Consider the following 21577-nt stretch of genomic DNA (forward strand, 5'->3'; position numbering starts at 1 on the left):
TCTCTCTCTCTCTCTCTCTCTCTCTCTCTCTCTCTCTCTCTCTCTCTTTCTCTCTCCATCTCTCTGACTCTGTCTGCCTGTCTGTCTGTCTGTCTGTCTCATCCGTCTATCTTACCTGGGCTAGAAATATATTGGCCATTCACAGACCACTCGTAGATCAGATAACAGTACTGTTTATCCCAGAAGCTTTAACCTGCTCCATTTTGCCACACTGGACTGGTTCAACCCTGTTTAGGTAGGTTGGTGCCACTCCCCCCAGGGGGAATGTAGAGGGAGGAGCTCACTGTTACAAGACTTAGTTCAGGGGCAACTAGGTGGCGCAGTGGATAGAGCACCTGCCCTGAAGTCAGGAGGATCTGAGTTCAAATCTAGCCTCAGACCAAACACTTGACACTTACTAGTTGTGTGACCCTAGGCAAGCCACTTAACCCCAATTGCCTTTAAAAAAAAAAAAGGAAGACTTAGTGCAATGCAGACACTTGATTGCTTTAGACCTGCAGTAGCTCAGAACTCCAAAACTCAAGCAATTCACTGGCCCCAGCCTAACCAACAGCAGGGACTACAGGTAAATGCCACTATACCTGGCCTTGCCTACTTTTTTTAAAAGGTAAGGATCCAGTAATTCCAAGCTTCTTTGGAACTGTGATGTTCTATCACTGATTTCAGGACATATCTACTTTCCCCATCAGTATGATATACTGTCATATACAATCAATTTTAGTAGTCAAATGAATTAAACTGGGTTTTTTGGGGTTTTTTTGTATATCTGTGACTCTCCTGGAGAAACTGCACACATAAACCAAAATGGGGAAATACCAAATTCACACATTTTTCAACTTATCTATTCTTCATTGGTTTGATGACAAAGGTATTTTTGTCAGAATGAGGTTGAAAAAAATGTCTAATTGTTTAAAAAAAAATCTAGAACCAAAGCTCTGAACAGCTGCCTTAGGACTGATTACTAAATGCACTAGTTCATCCACATTTAATTTTCTAATGTTTAAAATAACTTTTTAACAGCATTTAACACCATTTTACCTCTCCCCTCATTCATGCATACCTTTAGGAGCCAACATTGCACTTGTCAGGGAAATGTAACTGTTTGGATTTTATATATGTGTACTTTGAACCTGGCATAGTGGCTAGGATAGAAAGAAAAAAAGAAATGTACAAAATGTAAATTTCTATGAAATTCTGCTCAACTTAATCCTGTTTTCCTGGCATACAATATTGATGAACTTCTCTGGGCAAGGCCTTGGTCAGATTGTTGTGTGCACATACACATACATGTATATATACACATACATATATACACATATGTGTATATATGTACATATAAAATTATATAGTAACAAATATAGTTATATATAGAAACTTCTTGTTATGTATAGAAACTTCTTATATCTAGAAACTTATTTATAATAGTTATATTAGTTTTATATATAATAGTTATATATAACTATATATATAATAGTTTGTTATATATAGAAACTTCTTGTTATATATAGAAACTTCTTTATATATATAATTATGTATATATTTATATATTTACATTTATACATAAAGCTTGACCTGCACTTTACTATTTTTGAATACATTATTTATTTTTGAATACATTTTAAATATGCTATATTTTTTAATTTTAAAATTAAAATTTAATTTATTTTTTAATAAACAGAAGCAGATTTTTCCCCTCTCATTCCCATTCTCATTCCCATATGTACTAAAAAAAAAAGAAAAAAGAGAAAAAACCTTTGTAACAAATAATAAATTTCCATAGTCAGGCAAAATAAATTCCTTCATTGGCCATATTCAGAAAAAATATATCCCAGGTTGCACCCTGAGTCCATTATTTCTCTATCAGGAAGAAGGTGAGTAGCATGTTTCATTATGGGTCCTCAAGAATCATGATTAATCTTTGGATTGATCAGCTTTTTTTTTTTGAGGCAATTGGGGTTAAGTGACTTGCCCAGGGTCACACAGCTAGTAAGTGTTAAGTGTCTGAGGCTGGATTTAAACTCAGGTCCTCCTGACTCCAAGGCCAGAGCTCTATTTACTGCGCTACCTAGCTGCCCCCAATTGGTCAGAGTTCTTAACACTTTCAAGGTTGTTTGTTTTTATAGATTTTGGTGTATAAATTGTCCTCTTTGTAATACTCATTTCACTGTGCATCAGTTCATACAAGTCTTTCCAGGTTTCTCTGAATCCTTCCCTTTCATTATTTCTTATAGTACAATAGCATTCTTTTACATTCATCAACCATAATTTGTTCAGTCATTCCAAAATTGAACACCCCCTTAGTTTCTAGTTCTTTACTACTACAGAAAGAGTTGCTATATTTTCTTACATATGGTTCTTTTTCCTTTTCCTTTGATCTCTTTGGGTAATTGGCCTAGTTTGTGGGTTAAAGGCTATTAACTTTGGGGGCATAGTTCCAAATTCATTAGATTTATTATTAACAGCCATGTTATACTGTTCATTCAAATTTTTAAAATTCTTCTCAAAACATTTTTAATAATTATTTTTGTTGTTTTTTGACTGATCTTCAACAGTAATAAAAGTTACTTTATGTATTTAAAGTTACAGGAACATTTATCTCTTTTTCTTACCCCTTGTTTTGGTCTGGCGTTCCCAACAGGCTTCTTAAGCCTAAAACAGGCCTTCTTGATGGCCTGTACAATGACATCTTTGTTGATCAGAAACATCTTCAGCAGTTGTGCCAGCTTCCTGCTTCTTGGGGATGCTGCCAACCATCAAGCAAGTAATGGTGATACTAGGTTCACCCACTATGACAGCAACCATGGCCTCTCCTATGCCACCCTCACAGTAATGGTCTTCCACAGTCAGAATCCAGCCATTTATTGCACAGGAGCTACCAAGAATGAGTTTCTTATCCAGAGCCACATTGTAGGGTGGTAGGTGGCCATCTTGTCCCCAAGCTTGTAATTTGGGGGAGATGGCACCTGGATGTTGGTGATGTTAATTGTGCTGCCATCCTCTTTGGAGAAGGTAACTAGAATCTTTTTCCTGCTTTGGATTTGACTATCATATTTTCTCAATAACCTATCACACTATATTTTTGGGAAGGAGCTTCCCATGCCAAGATTCCTTATCTTCCACACCTGTTTTTTTAATTAATTTATCTTATTCTATTTTATTGTATATATATAATATTATATACAATATATTTATATTTATTTTATTAATTTATCTTAATTTCTCAACAATCACTTCCATAAGCTTTTGAGTTTTAAATTTTTCTCCCCCTCCCTCCCCATCTCCTTACCCAAGACGGCATGCACTCTGATATAGGCTATACATATACATTCCTATTAAATATATTTTCACATTAGTGATGTTGTAAGGAAGAATTAGAGCCAATAGGAGGAACCACAAGAAAGAGAAAACAAAACAAAACAGAAGAAAAAAATAGCATATAGTATGCTTCGATCTGCATTCAAACTCCATAGTTCTTTCTTTGGATGTGGATAGCATTTTCCATTATGAGACCTTTGAAGATGTCTTAGATCCTTGTATTGCTGAGAAGGGCTAAGTCTATCAGCATCAGTCATCATACAACGTGACTGTTACTGTGTACAATGTTCTCCTGGTTCTGTTCACTTCACTCAGCATCAGTCCATACAAGTCTTTCCAGGTTTTTCTGAAATCTGCCTGCTCATCATTTCTTATAGCACAATAGTATTCCATTACATTCATATACCACAACTTGTTCAGCCATTCCCCAATTTATGGGCATCCCTTCAATTTCCAATTCGTTGCCACCACGAAAAGAGCTGCTATGAATATTTTTGTACATGTGGGTCCTTTTCCCTCCATACCTAAGTTTTTGCAATGACTTCTGGTACACTTCTACTTGGTTCTATGGTGGGGCACTCTGGTTCTCTGGACCACCTGGTTAATGTCAAAGATGGCAACCAAGTTGTCCAACTTGTCCACGAAGGCCATGGACTCCCACACAGAGCCTTCAGATAGCTCCCTGGGCGATGGCCTGACATACAATAGACACAGTAGCTAGTTTTATCAAAGTATTTACCTGTGTAGGCCATTCCATAAGCTGCTCCAAGCCCTTGACCCAGGGAGCCAGTAGCCACATTTGTGAAGGCTTGTTTAAGGGACTTGGTGGCCTCTAAAATGGAGCTGATCTTTCTCAAATTCAACAGCTTGGCCTCTGGCAGGGAGCCCATCTCAGCCAAGACAGAATGGAGGATGGGAGCCACATGACCCTCAGAGAACTCAAAGCAGTCATTGCTGGAGTCCCTGGGGTCCTATGGCTTGTACTTCATGGTGTAGAAGAAAAGGACTGCCATTATCTCTGCTGCAATGTAGCATGATGTGAGATAGCCCGAGCCAGTCACAGTGGCAGCATGGATAGAGATGTTGTATAGCCAGGTGGCAGTCCTCTAGGACAGAGTGGGCTGGTGTGACTCCTGGGCCCATGGCAAAGGCACCAATAGTGTGAGCAGAGAACAGCCCATTTTGAGGAGTGGCTCAGACTAGCCCCTGGAATCATTTATTTCCCTCCTGGCTTTGCTTGTCACTTTCCTGATTTAGATACCAGGCCCTTGAAGGTAATCTCCACCTTTTCAGCTCCTTTGGGCATGTTGTCTTCCCCCATTGGGCAGCTTGATGGTGCAGTGGATAGAGCACCAGGACTGGAGTCAGAAAGACTCAAATTCCTGAGTTCAAATCTGACCTGAGACACTCACTAGCTCTGTGATCCTGGGCAAGTCACTTAACACTGTTCGCCTCAGTTTTCTCATCTGTAAAATGAGCTGGAGAAAGAAATGCAAACCACTCCAGTATCTTTGCCAAGAAAACCCCACCTTGAAAAATTGGACATAACTGTACAACAACAAACTTCTTCCATTAGAGTGTAAGCTTCTCGAGGGCAGGGAGATTGTCCTTTTTTTTCCTTGTATTTGCATCCTCAACACCTAGAACAGTGCCTGGCAAATAGTAAGTGCTTAATAATTGTTTGTTGCATTGCCTATTATTATGTCAGTTTTACAGATGAGAAAGAACAACACTTGGTAGGAATGAGAAAGTTATAGCTTCCACAACCTTCAACCCCACAGTAGTTGCAAATGGAGAATTTCCACCATCAGTTTTTTTATTATCATTATTTTTTTAGGCAATTGGGGTTAGGTGACTTACCCAGGGTCACACAGCTAGTAAGGACCAAGTATTTGGTCTGAGGCCAGATTTGAACTCAGGTCCTCCTGACTTCAAGGCCAATGCTCTATCCACTGCGCCACCTAGCTACCCCTACCGTCAGTTTTAAAGAATGCATTATTGGAAGGTATGAGAGGAAAATCCTTTTATTTACTATCAATGCTTGGCACATAGTAAATGCTTTTTTGCCCCATTCATTCATGTGTTTATTTATCTCAAGTCCATCAGTCAACAAGCATTGGTTAAGTAGCAGCCACCCTACTACATCCTGGAGGTACAAAAAACAGCCCCTGCCCTCAAGGTGATCATGGTCTAGGAGAGGAGGTAACCGATAAACAACTGTGTACATATGTGACATATTTATAACATACATGTAATTACCAGTGGGATTTGTTGGGAGGAATACCTCTCAATATTTTAAAACTGAACTCAGCTGCCAAAACGAAACTTTCTCTGATCTCTCTTCTGCTCAGACCTCACGTGGCATGGCATTTTGCAACTTTCTAATGCATTTATTATGTAATATTGGATATGATAATTGTCTGACTGTCTTATTCCCCTAATGTGCTCTAATTACCATGAGGGCAAGGACTAAGTGTTATTTGAGTTTTGTATCACCCAGACAACTGGCAGACTGTGCTGCATAAAGTGAGCACTTAGTAAATATTCATTAAATGAAGGAATTTAGGCTAATAATAACTAGGATTCATGTAGCACTTTGAGGTTGATAAAGCACTTTATACAGATATTATATCTTTCGATCTTCACAACAGCCCTGTTAGATAGGAATTATTATTAACCCCATTTTACAGTGGAGGAAACTGAGACTGAGAGAGTTTAAGTGACTTGTCCAGGGTCACATAGCTATTGAATGTCTGAGGTAGGATTTGAACTCACATCTTTTAATTTCCAAGTCCATCACTCCATCCATCATGCCACCAAGCTGACTGAAAAGAAGAAGCAGCTATTAGTAGGCTAATGAATTAGAATCACTTCTGCTGTCAACCAAAAATCAGTTTATTTTAATAAAGGCTCTTGTTTATCAAAGTCCTGTTATGAATATCATACTTTTCCTAGCTGGAACCCACCCTCAGTTAGGGCCTTGAGTCAGGAAGATTCATCTTCCTGCATTCAAATCTGGCCTCAAACACTTAATAGCTGTGTGAATCACTTAACCCTGATTGCCTCAGTTTCCTCATCTGTAAAATGAGCTGGTGAAAGGAATGGCAAACCACTTCAGTATCTTTGCCAAGAAAATCTCAAGTGGGGTCACAAAGAGCTTAACACAGACCAACAACAACAAAAAATCCACCCTCAGTGTATATTTTTACAGAATAATAGTGTTCAGGAAATTCTTAAGTTAGCAGTAGCCCCTACCTATAGAATGCTGCACTATTTACCAACAAGTACCTTCCCCATTACATCCCTGTAAGTTAACTAATGTAAGTACTATTATCCTCATTTTGCAAATGAGGAAACTGAAGTTCAAGGAAATTAAGGGACACACAGGTAATCCATGTGAGAACCAGGACTCAAATCCTAATCTTTTGTTGTTGTTATTGTTTCATCTTTTTTTAATTTTAATTTAATATTTTATTGTTTCCCAATTACATGTAAAAATAATTTTAATATTCTTTTTTCAAATTTTGATTTCCAAAATTTCTCCCTCCTTTTCCTCCCCCCTCATTGAGAAGGCAAGCAATTTGACATAGATTATACATGTACCGTCATGCAAAATACATTTCCATGTAAGTTATTCTGTGGGGAAAAAAAACAGACAAAAAAAACAAGAAGAAAAAGAAAGAAAGTAAAAAAAAAGTATCTTCAATCTCCTAAATCTCAATCCTCTAACTTCAAGACCAGAATTCTTTTTATTGCCCAATGCATGGGTAACAAGGAGTCATTCTTCCCAAAGGACCTAGGAACGGACCACCAATGAATGAATTTACCAATTATTCTTAACTTATTGACCAAAGCTGCATCTTTCACGGTTACAACAAGAAAATACTTTTGTAACAGCATGTGGGCGTTGCTCAAAAGGTGTCAGGTCTTGCAGGACTGTAATGGAAAATTTATGCTGTATAATTTGTAGCTGAGGCTGTTCTATGGCGAGCATGGAAACCAAGATGCATGAAACCTGTCTTAAAACTGTGCTGACTTGTGTGACACTAAAAAAAGGAAAGAGATTAAAAAAAAAGCAACCCTCAATATTTTCTCACTTGAGAAGATCAAAAGCACAAAAATACACAATTGCATGCAAATCAGCCCTAACTTACTGTAAGCTTTACTTCTGTAATAAGTGAAAATATGACAGGAGAAATAGATAAGGACATTTTTCATGTGCATTTACCCTATCTGTGTGAGAAAGGTATTTAGCACGTGATCTCAAGTTTATACTGAGCCTCAGATGAATAGCTTCTTATTCTCCCTTTGAAATCTACTCATCTCTTTCATGCTCTAAATTTCCTCTGCAGTCATTATGAACAGAGCGTGCCAAAGAGATGTGAGACAGAAAGTGCAATCAGCATTTGCTTAAAAAAAATCTCTATCTTATATGGCTACCATAAATAATGCAATATGTTACACTGAATGTCAATTTTACTTCAACTTTACATATAATGGTGAGTTATTATTTTTCATCCATCTTAACAGTACTTAAGGTGGATGAAAAATAATAACTCACCATTATGTGTAACCCTTTACATAGTTTATATCATTGGATCCTCACACTAACCTTTTGAGATAATTGGAAATATTATTGTCCCTATTTTACAGATGAGAAAACTGAGGCCCAGAGAAATTACATGATTTGCCTGTGGTCACACAGTCAGGAAGTGGCAGAGTTGGAATCCCTGAATCCAGATCTTCTAACTCCAGGTCTTGTGATCATTTTATTCTATGAGGTATCATCTTTCCTAGGGAATTTAAATAAATATTTATCAGATGCCTCTTATGTTCAAGAGAATAAAAAGGGTTTTTTTTTTAAAAGTATGAAAAGGCGGGCAGCTAATTGGCACAGTGGATAGAGCACTGACCCTGGAGTCAGGAGGACCTGAGTTCAAATCTGGCCAAAGACACATAACACTCACTAACTGTGTGACTCTGGTCAAGTTTTGCCTTACTAAAAAAAAAAAGAGAGAATAAAAAGATAAAAACCAACCAGTCCCTGCCCTCCATGAGCTTACATTTCATAGGGCATTCGTGCCATTCAATAGTCCCTCTGAGATAGAAGTCAATTAAGTGACAGCTGGAAGTGAGCTTCTACAGATGCTGCCCAGAACGAGCTCCAACTTTCCTGCCCTGACCTGCCATAGCTATACTGACCCCACCTTCATGGCCATCTGCTTCCCAGTTCCCATTTCCCCAAGTAAATCCCAGACTCATTCCATCCTAAAGATCAGTAATTTAGGTGGCTTATAAATCGCTTCCTTTTAAAAACTGAGATCCTGCAAATTCGGTCCTCCACTCAGCAGAGCTGTCTGTTGTCTCACTGACTGGATAATATAAAGGCCAGTAATACCCACTCGAGCTGGATTCTTCCCTCAGTTTTGTAAGGAGTTGCTTCCATAAGACAATTGGATAAATTTCCTCTCTTCCTGCACCTCTCTAAAAACAGAAAGTGCAGTTTTCCCACACAAAGTCCCAGGCAGATGTCTTACCCAGTCAGTGGTTAGGTGTGGGACTGCTAGGAAAATAGACCTAATTAAGGCAGGGTAAATATTGCTGAGTTCCCCAAAAGATTGAATCCACATGTGCCTAATGTACTGCTGGGGATGACAAGCAGAGAGAGAAATATGTGATGTTCTGACAGTGGTGTTAGCCCAAAAAAGGAGGAGATGGATGAGGGGTATTTGTTTCTGGCATTTTTATATTCTTCAGATAATAATAATAATAATAATAATAGCTAGCATTTACATAATGCTTTAATATTTACAAAGTATTTGACTTATATTCTCTCAGCTGAACCTTATAACAATTTTGTGAGGAAGTTGCTATTATTATCCCTGTTTTACAGATGAGGACTATGAAGCTGAGACAAATTAAGTGACTTGTCCCGTATCATATAGCTAGTAAAAGTTGGAAGCAGAATTCCAGTTCAGTCTTCTTGACAACAAGGTCAGTTTTATTGGTCCTTACTCAAAATGGACTTGCAGCATATCCCTTTCTTTAGCTGAAGAAACTGAGGAGCCAGGAACCAAGAATCATCTGGAGTTCAGGGAGTTCTTCAAAGCCAAGTAGAATATCAGCGCTTCTCTTAAATAAGGACTCATATGTAGGTAGCATTTTTGGGGCAGCCAGGTGGCACAGTGGATAGAGTGCAGGTCTAGAGTCAGGAAGACTCATCCCCCCAAGTTCAAATCTAGGCTCAGACACTTACTAGGTGTATCACCCTGGGTAAGTTATTGAACTTTGTTTGCCTCAGCTTTCTTATCTGTAAAATGAGTTGAAGAAGGAAATGGCAAACCACTCCAGTATCCTTACCAAGAAAATTCCAGATGGAGTCACCAAGAGTTGGACACAACTAAACAACAATAAAAATAGTTAGCATTTATATAGTATTTTAAGTTTTGTAAATCACTTTACGCTTATCATTGGTCTTCAAAACAGCTATGTGAGGTAAGTGTTATCATTATCCCCATTTTATAGAAAAGGAAACTGAGGGGGAAGACAGGTGGCTCAGTGGATAGAGCACTGGCCCTAGAGTCAGGAGGACTTGAGTTCAAATTCGGCCTCGGATACTTACTCGCTGTGTGACCCTGGGCAAGTCACTTAACCTTGATTGCTTTAAAAAAAAAAAAGGAAACAGGATGATGGAAGTTAAGTGATTTAAGTGTTCTCTTTGGAAGGGCTCTCCAGTTACTCTTCTCAGGTACCACACTAGTAAGGGTGAAAGGCAAGGTAAGAGCTGCTTCTGGCTGAGAGTGATAGCCTAGATCTCTCATCTGTGGACCAGAATCTGGAGTGCAATAAAGCCAACTAAACATGGTTGGGCATGTTCTCCATAACAAAAGCTGCATATGGAGGATTATGATCCTTTTACTGCTTTAGAGAATTTGGCATTAGAAGCCCCTAGTGTTAGAAAAGAAGAATCAAGCTAAAGGATATGTATTATCAAGACAAATAGACAAATGACAGAAAGGAATAAGGCTCTGTCTTTACTCCCTTAAAAAGACTTGCTACGTAAAATAGCAAAAAATATGAAGATGCTGTGGGGAAGAGGGATTGACTTCAGAGCGTAGAACTAGGAATGGAGGGGGAAGGGGATGTTCAAAATAGGCAGTTAGATATCCTCACAGTTCTCTCTCAAATAGAGCTGCCCAAAACTGCAATGTAATGGCTTGCCTCAAGCATGATGAGCTCCCCATCACTGGAGACTTGATGACTACTTGTCAAGAATGTTGGAGAGGGAATTCCTGTTTAGTTACGGATTAGTCTAGGTGACCACTAGAGTCCCTTCCAACTCTGAAATTCTATGAGCTCATCATTGGGATAATGTAAAGCACATTGAATCTGTTGTCAGAGACCCTGGGCTCAAATTCTGTCTCTTTAACTTGTTGTTTTGTCATTTTTTCTATCATGTCCAAGTCTTCAGGACCCCCTTGTGGGGTTTTCTCAGAAAAGATAGTGGAGTGGTTTGCCATTTCCTTCTCCAGCTCATTTTACAGATGAGGAACCTGAGGCAAACAAGGGTAAGTGACTTGCCCAGGGTCACACAGCTAGTCAGTGTCTGAGGCTGGATTGAACACAGGAAGAAGAGTAACTCTCTCTACTATGCCACCTAGCTGCCCTCTCTTACTCACTATCTACTGGTAAACCTTAAGTTGATAGTTTTATCCTGTGTGATGGCCCTTAGAAAAACTAAAAAGCACAATATTAATAGAAGATGACACTCTGATATTCCAACTCTTTTTGTCTAAATTTTAATGTCCTCTATTATAAAAATGACAGGACCAGATAGTTTGTTTCTATGATCCCTTCTATCTCAGTTCGAAAGAAGCTTCTTTTGTTTTGTCTTTGCCCTTTGGCTTGGTATTACTCTGTTCTTGTTGAGTTTTTCCACAGTGACTGATAAAAGATAAATGCAGCCATGGAGGGGGCGGGAAGGGAGACAAACAATACAGGAGTAACACAGAAGACCTCCATTCACTTTTATGAACACGAATTGCTAAGGCAGGCCCTGTCTATACAGGATAACTGAAATAACTATATTTCAATTGATTCATTTGAATTCATCACCTTAAGTTACCCAATGCTTGCGACTAGCTCTGTTGCAATCCACGCTGGCTGCTGAAACAGCTGGAAACAGAGATCAATCATCTCATTATGTGATTTCCGTCAGACAGAGCTTCATCCAGTTTCTGACCACAAGGACTGCATAGGCTGGGGGACGTTGGTGGCAGTTAACAACATGATTTTCTTTATTAATCATCTGTGTTTCTACGCAAGAAAATATTTTTATTATTCTTTGGTCCAATAGAATAAGGTAATGTCTTTCTGTATACAGGGTGTCCCAAAAGTCTTAGTGTTGTTTTAAACTTTTGAAGTTTAAATCTATGAAAGCATAAAACTGCACTAAGATTTTAGGGACAACCTTTAAAACAGATTAACTAATACATCCCAGAAGAATGTAAACTCTTTGAGAGCACAAGCCACTTTTCCTTTTGTCTTTAAATCCCCAGATTTGTCATAGTGCTTTACACATACAGCAAATGCTTGTTGAATCAAATCAAAATATCCTAAAAATAAGGCCCCACTGTAAGTAAATTCAGTCGTTTCACTAAATGTAACTTTAGATGATGAGGCAGCTGAGTGTAGCAGGAGCCTGAGTAACCTGGATGTAAGTCTTGCTTCTAATACGTGACTGTGTGACTGTGGACAAGTCCCTTATCCTTTCAGTGCTTTAGGCCAGGGCTTCTTCCACTTGTTTGCATGGCCTGGGGGCCTGCACAGTGCAAAATATTCATGCTTTATGTTCAGAACCAAGGCTGCCATAAAGTTGCCAGATTCAACATGAACAAGTGCAGTCAGAAACACCCGAGACTCATTACATATTTGATTTTTAATTAATTTTACTGTTGCCAAATTTTTCACGACTCCACATGGGGTCATCACCCACAGTTTAAGAAGTGCTGCTTTAAGCTACTTTCTAAGATTGTAAATTACAAAAGACAGTCTGATCTGCCTTGATAGAGAAAGTTTCTTACTAGAAACTCCCTACACCAATAAAATCACAGGTCTAGTCTCTATTCCTAATTTTAGATGATCTACATTTACTCTCCCTAATTAATGGGACTAGCTAACCTAATTAGCCTGTCTTTAAAAAAAAGTCTGATAAACCTTAAGTTAATAGTTTTATCCTGTGTGATAGTGCTTAGAAAAAGTAAAAAGAAAAATATTAATGGAAGATGATATTGTAATATTCTTTCTTTGCACTGGCTTCCCCTTATACCTGGAATGTTCTCGCTCCTCATTAATCACCTTTCAGAATGCCTAATTTCCATCAACACTCTGCTCAAGGACTATCTTCTCTCCATGAAGCCTTTCCTGATTTCCCAGGAGCTATTGTCTTCCTCCTCAAAAACCATCTTGTTGCTATTTTTAGCTATCTGTTATCTATCTATCTATCTATCCATCTCTCTATCTAATGTAGCTATCTAATCTACCTATCAATCTAACAGTTTAGTTATCTACCTGTCAATCCATCTACCTTTTTATCTACGTACTCATCTATCTATTTATTAATCTATCTAATTGTCTATTATTTATCTATCTACCTATCTATCTGTTGTCTCTATCATTAGAATGTAAGTTCCTTGAGGACAGAAACTTTTATTTTTATGACTGTATCTCTGGCACCATGGTGCTTGGCACACAGTAGAAACTTAACACATGTTTGTTATTTGATCAAAATTCAACTTGTATTACACCAAACAAGTTGCCAGGGAAGATAGTAGTAGTTAGTAAGACACTACTAGCTGAGTATGTGCAAGCTTGGTACAAGCTAGAGCTTCCCAGGATGCATTTTATTTTCTAGATCAATGACAAGGTGGTCCTGACTGGCCAAAGAGAAAATGCATTTGCAGAAGTGAGTATTTCACACTGAGGGAAACTTTTACTTAAAGACCACTATGTAGCCCAGTGAACTCTACCCAAATGGATTCCTTAACAATTGTTTATTTCTCAGGGTTTACTAGAAGTAGCAACATGAAGTTGGTCTTCTCAGAGGAAATAATTGCCTGTTTTCTGTATTTCAATTTCACTTTAACAAGAGATAAGGTCTAGACTTGTGATTATATTAATATATGGAACTCTGATGTAAGGAAAACCTTCCACCAATGTGCCTTCTTTGCCATGTATAATCTAAGAGAATTTCTGAGGACACTAGAAGGCCCAGGGTCACATAGCCACTGTGTGTCACTGGTGAGACTTGAACCCAGGTAGTGCTGGCTTCAAAACCAATCTTCTATCTACTATACCAGAGGTGAGGAACCTGCAGTCTCAAGGCCACATGTGACCCTCTAGGTCCTCAAGTGTGGCCATTTGAATTCAGTTGCACTTGAGGACCTAAAGGGCCACATGTAACCTTGAGGTGGCAGGTTCCCCACCTCTGCACTATACCATGCTGCCTTTTCATTTTCACCAATACTCATAAAGGCCTGCTATAAGAAAGATATTGTGCTAAGCGCTATAGATATAAATCAATCAAATGATCAACAAGCACGTATTAAGCAACTATTATGCTCCAAGCAAATGTTCTAGGCACTGAGATACAAAAGATAAAAAATGAACCAATTCCTGCTCCTGAGGAGCTTCAGGAGATACAGGATATACAGAATAATTACAAAAGAAATACAAGGCAGCCAAATAGAAGTTAGTTAGGGAGGAAAAGCACTAGCAGTTGAAGGGATCAGATAAGGCTTCATGGAGGAAATAGAGCTTGAGGTAAGTCTTAAAGGAAGTGAGAGATCCTATGAGGCGAAGTTTCAGGCATGGAAAATAACCAGGGCAAAGACATAGAGATGGTGGTACGTGTGAGGAATGGAGAGAAGGCCAGTTGCAAGTTATTACAGTTAGTTACAACTAATTATCGTCCTCAAGAAGTTTACACCCTATTGAAGGGATAACACTTAGCAGCACTTAGCACAGTACCTGGCACTGTAGTAGACACTTAAAGTTGTTGCTGTTCTTCCTTTGTTTTCAAGAGGACCAATGACATCACAGAGTGCATAAATTGGATTTAAGTGAGGCAGAGTTGCACAAAATCAGCAGCCTCGCTTTCTGTTCCAGAGTCATCAAAGTCCAGTGGCAAGATAAAAGTCAGGATGACTGGTGATGGCCCAGCATGTGGTAGATGGCCTTGGCGTCTTTGATGCCTGACCAAGCTCTAAGTGCTCCACAGCACCTGCTTTAGCCACTTCAATGGCCATTGGAACAAATTGTTCTCATCCACATATTCCACCAGGGAAGTGTTCACATGGTTGGAGTAGACATCCCCCTAACTCACTGACAGTTTTGAGACCTGTCATTTACTCCCAGCCTGGTTTAGCCCATCTGCCAAGATGGTTTTACCAAGGTGTGGCCGCTACGCATGCTACAGCTTGAAGCCACAGGTGAGAATTGGATGAAGGTGAATGAGCAGCCCTGAAAAGGGCTGGACAATCCCTCACAACAGAGGTACTAGTCCTCCCCGAACATCCCATACACCTCAGAAGAATTTATTGATTGATAAGACATGTACACAAACAACTATACTGCAAATTAATGCCTGAGTTCAAATCCAACCTCAGACATTTACTAGCAGTGTGACCCTGGGCAAGTCACTTAACTTCAGGCTGCTTCAGTTTCTACAACTGTAACATGGAATAATAATAGCACCTGCTTCCCAAGGTTGTTGAAAGAATCGAATAAAATAATATTTGTAAAGCACTTAGCATAGTGCCTGGCACATAATAGATGCTTAATAAGTACTTATTCTCCCTCCCTTAAAAGTGTAATAAAGGTTTAGGAGAAGTTAGAAGAAGGTGAGATATTTAGGGTGAAAGGGATCACTTCTATCTGTGGGCATCAGGGAAGGCTTCATAAAGATGATGGCTCTTGAACTGGACCTTTGTTGAAGGAAAGTCTGGAGAAGAAACTGTGTTCTAGAGAAAAAAAAAAGGACTGAATTAGGGTCAGTGGACTTGAACTGAAGTCTTTAGTCTTCTTCAGACTTACCTTGGACAAGTCCCTAAACCTTTCTGAGACCAGATCCTCCTTTGGGAAATTCTAACAATAATAGTAGCTAACATTTACATAGTGCTTTAAGATTAACAAAGAAAAATTTAGAGAAATTATTTCATTTGATCCACACCACATCCCTGGGAGGGAGGGAGGTGCTAATATTTTATCCATTTTACAGTTGAGGAAAGTAGAGCAGATGTAATTGTTCAGTTGTATCTGACTCTTCATGACCCCATTTAGGGTTTTCTCAGAAAAGATGGTGGAGTGGTTTGCCATTTCCTTCTCCAGCTCATTTTACAGATGAGGAAACTGAGATAAACAAGGCTAAGTGGCTTACCCAGGGTCACAAAGCTAGTAAGTGTCTGAGGCAGAATTTGAACTCTTCTGACTCCAGGCTGGGCATTCTACCCACTTTGCCACCTACTTACTCCAAAGTAGAGCAGACAGAAGTTCAATAACTTGCCCAGACTCATATAGCTAGGAAGTATTTGAGGCTAGATTTAAACTCAGTTCTGTGCTCTATCACTGTGCCATGGAGCTGCCTTCATGGGCAGGTAATAATATTTGCATTTTTTATTTTACTATTTTTTTTTGTACAGAAAACACTTTGTTAACTTGAAAGCCCTATATAAAGATCTGTTGCTGCTGTGGGTTGTTATCACTTCAACAGATGGAAGAGGTCAGTGTGAGGAACCAGGAGAGAGGAGATTGAGGAGATCTCAGTTGGAAATGTACTTCTACCATTTACTGGCTATATGACCCTAGACATGTCACTTCAACTTTGGGGACCTCTTTTCTCATCTGTATAAAAAAAAAGGAGTTGATCTCTAAGGTAATTTTTAGTTCTAACAATCTATAAAAACAAGATGCTGAAAGAATTTGTTCCAGGTGGGGGGGGGGGCATTTGTGTAGGGGGAGGGGCATGAAAAAAAGGAACCTGAGCAAATGTGCAGTAGTGGGAAAGGACAGGATAATATTGGGGAATGGTGAATTTGGCTGGAATGTTAAATATATGAAGAGAAGTTGCATGAAATAAATCTGAAAAGGATAAAGCTAGGTTGGGCATTGAATGACAGGTTAAGGAGTTTCACTTTTTAATTTTCTGCAATGAGTGGCCATTAAAGCTTTCAGAGCAAAGAACTGATTTGATCAGACCTGTGGATTAAGAAGACTCTTTTGGCAGCAATAGGAAAGATAGGCTGGAGAATCAAGACTGAACAGAGAGGGAACAGTGTAGAAGCCATTATGGTAACTCATTGGAAAGGTTTGAGTCTTCCCTGTATCAGAGTCATGGCAAAGTAAATGGAATAGAGGCAGAAGGATAAAAAAAAAGTGTAGAGGCAAAACTGAAAGGATTTAGCAACCAATTCAAAATGTATTGAAATCTCTAGCTTAATATTTAAGTTCTTAAAATAAAATTAAAGATGTATATACATATGTATATATCTGTGTATATCTGTGTGTGTGTGTGTGTATATATAGATATAGATATAGATATAGATATAGATATAGATATAGATATAGATATATGTAGAGAGAGACAGAGAGGAAAAAAAATATTTATGGTCCTTGAACCATGAACCCATAACCAGGCATGCTAGTTATCCTGAAAAGAAGAGAAAATGTAGGCTCCCAACCAAGACAACCTGAGGATGGGGTCAAAGCTACCAGTTACTGTAGATTTTACACCTGGGTATTAACTAGTTGAGCAGAAAATTCACACTCAAAGTGAAACCTTGAACATTTTAAAATTAGTTTGAGGAACCTTCCTCATAGGTTCCTTAAAACAGTGTCAGAGTTGTAACAGATAGTAGGACGGGGTTACGGAGAAAGATGGAGAAATTCTGTGTTCTCTGATTAAAGATGACTCATACTCCAGAGGTAAGCCTTAATCCTATGTGTTGGCCTATTTTTAATGTGCCCATCCAATTTCCATCGGGGGAAACCTTTATGAGTCATATCTCACATCAAGGTAGCCCTGTGGGTAACAGTCATCTTAAGTGAAAGGGAAAGAATAAAGTACGGTCTATTTTATGAAAAGATGCAGAATGAAGAGTGAGTGACCTAAGATTCATGAGTTTTCTACAGGAGATCTTACAACCCTATCATCTCCTGAAATACACACTTTTGATTATTTAATTAACAAAATGACCATAATCCTTCATTTGTCTAGAAGCTCAATTGTGTTGCCTTCTAAGTTAATCAGAGTATAATTGAAAACCTAGAGGGGAATGTAATGATCTCTGAAAAGTCAAAATAGATGTGACAAAGCCCATCGCTAAAGTTCACACCTAAAACTCATAAAATGACATTGTAACAGACGGCCTTGCCTCTGGGGGTGGAATAGAGATGTATTCTATTTCTAAAGTGATGGCAATACTTTAAGTAATGAGTTATATTTCTTTGCCTTTTCCTTGGTTTAAATAAGGGAAAGTTGAATAATATTAACTGGGTAGTAATGCATATGGAGTGCTCCCCAAACCCAGTATGCCAATAGAAGACTCTCTGCTTGACTGAGGGGGAGCCAGAGATTATAGAATAAGTGAATGGGATACCCAGAACCCCTGGATGGGCAAATCTCCAGTTAGCATAGGATATGCTGCCAGAAGGAGAGGCCATTCTTTTCTGGAGGGTCACAAAGAAGCTAGAAGGTCAATGGACAAAAGGAAACATGTAGCCAGTGGGGCCCAGAAAACTGTACCTAACTAGAATAGTTAGAAATTGAGTATCATCTAGTCTATAATTCAATTCAAATCAAATCAGCAAGTTGTACTTGAATATCTACTATGTGCTAGGCACTGTACTTGGGAAACAAAAACAAAAAGAAAATGAAACAGTCCCTGCCCAAAAAGAGCTTACATCCTACTGGGAGGAAACTGTATGTACCGAGATGAGTATATATCAAATACATACAAATAAATTCAAGTTAATTTGAGGTTTGGAGAACATTAAAAACTATGGTAATAAATGAAGTCCTCTTGAATGAGGTGGCATTTGAGCTGAGGTGGATGAGAGCTAAGGTAGGGGTTCTAAGAACTATAATTTACTTTTACCCAAACTTCTAATTACTTTATTGGTTCATTTGTATATTCTATTTTCTTTTGTGAATAGGTTCATGAATGGTAATTCCTCTATTAATATATATTGTAGCCCTATACAGTATTGTAGCTACAGAACTGGAAAGGACCCTAAAGGTCATGTGGTCAAAAGCCTTTATTTTACAGATAAGCAAACTAATGCCAAGGGCTATTAAGTGACTTTACCAAGATCACACATGTAATAAGTAGTAGCAGAACTAGGATTTAACTCAGATATCTGCCAGTGCATTAGATATCTACTTGCCTTCACACCTTCTTATCATGTGTGGTTTTTTTTTGTTTATTCTTTTATCTAAATCTTCCAAAGAAGATTTACTCAATATTCCAAAGTCCTTCTCTTGGTTCTTTTAATATTGACAGATACCAGTATGGTAGTTTGGTTGTCTCACCATTGCTGTTAGCCCATCTACTTTACCTAAAATACGTATCATTGATGATATTTTTAATGTACATTAGTGTGCAAATCATCACTGGAAATTTGATTGTTTCAGAGCTAGAAGAGGTACTTCAATTAGATTTAGTCATTCTTTTTTTTATTTCTTTTTATTTCTTTATTTTTTTTTTCAGGCAATTGGGGTTAAGTGACTTGCCCAGGGTCACATAGCTAGTAAGTTATTTCTTTATTTTTTAAATTAATTTCTTTATTTTTAGTTTTCAACATTGACTTCCACAAGCTTTTGAGTTTTAAATTTTCTCTGCCTCTTCCCTCCTCCCTCCCCAAGATGGCATACAATCTGATATAGGCTCTACATATACATTCTTATTAAACATATTTTCACATTAGTCATGTTGTAAAGAAGAATTAGAACAAATGGGAAGAACCATGAGAAAGAAGAAACAAAATGAGAGAAAAAGAGAGAGAGAGAGAGAGAGAGAGAGCAAATAATATGCTTTGATCTGCATTCAGAATCCATAGTTCTTTCTCTGGATGTGAATAGCATTTTCCATCATGTATCTTCTGGAGTTGTCTTACATCCTTGTATTGCTGAGAAGAGCTAAATCTATCAAAGTCAGTCATCAAACAATGTGGCTGTTACTGTGTACAATGTTCTCCTGGTTCTACTCACTTTACTCAGCATCAGTTCATGTAAGTCCTTCCAGGTTTTTCTGAAGTCTGCTTGCTCATCATTTCTTATAGCACAATAGTACTCCATTACATTCATGTACCACAGCTTGTTCAGCCATTCCCCAATCCATGGTCATCCCTTCAAATTCCAATTCTTTGCCACCACAAAAAGAATTGCCATAAATATTTTGACATTTGGGTTCTTTTCCCATTTTCATTATCTCTTTGGGATACAGTCCTGAAAGTGGTATTGCTGGGTCAAAGCCCTTTGGGCATGGTTCCAAATTTTTCTCCAGAATGGTTGGATCAGTTCACAACTCCACCAACAATGCATTAGTGTTCCAATTTTCCCACATTTTCTCCAGAATTTATAATTTTCCTGTTTTGTCATGTTAACCAATCTGATAGATGTGATATGGGACCTCAGAGTTGGTTTGATTTGCATTTCTCTAATCAATAGTGATTTAGAGCATTTTTCGCATGATTATATATAGCTTTAATTTCTTCATCTGAAAACTGCCTATTCACATTCTTTGACCATTTATCAATTGAGGAATGACTTGTATTCTTATAAATTTGATTCAGTTCTCTATATATTTTAGAAATGAGACACTGGTTGTAAAAATTCTTTCACAATTTTCTGCTTCCCTCCTAATCTTGGTTGCATTGGCTTTATTTGTGCAAAAACTTTTCAATTTAATATAATCAAAATTATCCATTTTGCATTTCATAATGTTCTCTGTCTCATGTTTGGTCATAAATTCTTCTGTTATCCATAAATCTGACAGGTAAACTATTCCTTGCTCTCCCAGTTTGCTTATAGTATTATCCTTTATATCTAAATCATGTACCCATTTTGACTTTATTTTTATATACAGTGTGAGATGTTGGTCTATGCCCAGTTTCTGATGTACTATTTTCCAGTTTTCCCAAAAGTTTTTGTGAAATAGTGAGTTCTTATCCCAGAAGCTGGGGTCTTTGGGCTTATCAAACAGTAGATAACTATAGTCATTGACTACTGTGTCTTGTGTACCTAACCTATTCCACTGAGCTACCACTCTATTTCTTAGCCAGTACCAAGTAGTTTTGATGATTGCTGCTTTGTAATACAATTTAAGATCTGGTATGGCTAGGCCACCTTCCCTAGCATTTCTTTTGATTAATTTCCTTGATATTCTGGACCTTTTGTTCTTCCAGATGAATTTTGTTATTTTTTTTCTAGCTCTATAAAGTAATTTTTGGTAGTTTGATTTGGTATGGCACTGAATAAGTAAATTAATTTAGGTAGAATTGTCATTTTTATTATATTAGCTCAGCTTACCCATGAGCAACTGATGTTTTTCCAGTTATTTAGATCTGACTTTATTTGTGTGATAAGTATTTTGTAACTGTGTTCATGTAGTTCCTGGGTTTGTTTTGGCAGGTAGACTCCCAAATATTTTATAATGTCTACAGTAACTTTATTTTGTTTTTGTTTTTGCTTTATTTTGGTGAAGCAATCGGGGTTAAGTGACTTACCCAGGGTCACACAGCTAGTAAGTATCAATAGTCTGAAGCCAGATTTGCACTCTGGTCCTCCTGACTCCAATGCCAGAGCCCTATCCACTGTGCCACCTAGCTGCCCCATACAGTAGCTTTAAATGGAATTTCTCTTTCTATCTCTTGCTGTTGGGCTTTGTTGGTAATATATAGAAATGCCGATGATTTATGTGGGTACATTTTATAACCCGCAACTTTACTAAAGTTGTTTATTATTTCAAGCAGTTTTTTACTGGATTCTCTAAAATTCTCTACGTATATCATCTGCAAAAAGTAATAGCTTAGTTTCTTCTTTGCCTATTCTAATTCCTTTAATTTCTTTTTCTTCTCTTATTGCTAAAGCTAACTTTTCTAGTACATATTGAATAACAGTGATGATAATGGACATCCTTGTTTCACCCTCAATCTTATTGGAAATACTTCTAGCTTATCCTTATTACATATAATGCTTGTTGAAGCT

General features: G+C 38.0%; 1 protein-coding gene across 6 annotated transcripts in view; it reads left to right on the forward strand.

Annotated features, from left to right (window-relative positions):
- P2RY8 (P2Y receptor family member 8) overlaps positions 1-21577 on the forward strand; it is a 76127-nt gene that overhangs the window by 34821 nt on the left and 19729 nt on the right. For 2 of the 6 annotated variants that reach the window (XM_027842393.1, XM_027842396.1), the window contains exon 1: positions 16014-16246. The exons of 2 other annotated variants lie outside the window; for them this stretch is intronic. The gene's annotated coding sequence lies outside the window, so the exon portion shown is untranslated. Of the gene's footprint in view, positions 1-8054; positions 8071-16013; positions 16247-17228; positions 17296-21577 lie in introns of those variants that run through there. 2 more of the 6 variants (XM_027842392.1, XM_027842397.1) reach the window with 2 other exon arrangements.

Source organism: Vombatus ursinus, unplaced genomic scaffold, assembly GCF_900497805.2.
Source record: "Vombatus ursinus unplaced genomic scaffold, bare-nosed wombat genome assembly UNPS02014872.1, whole genome shotgun sequence".
Lineage (NCBI taxonomy): Eukaryota > Metazoa > Chordata > Mammalia > Diprotodontia > Vombatidae > Vombatus > Vombatus ursinus.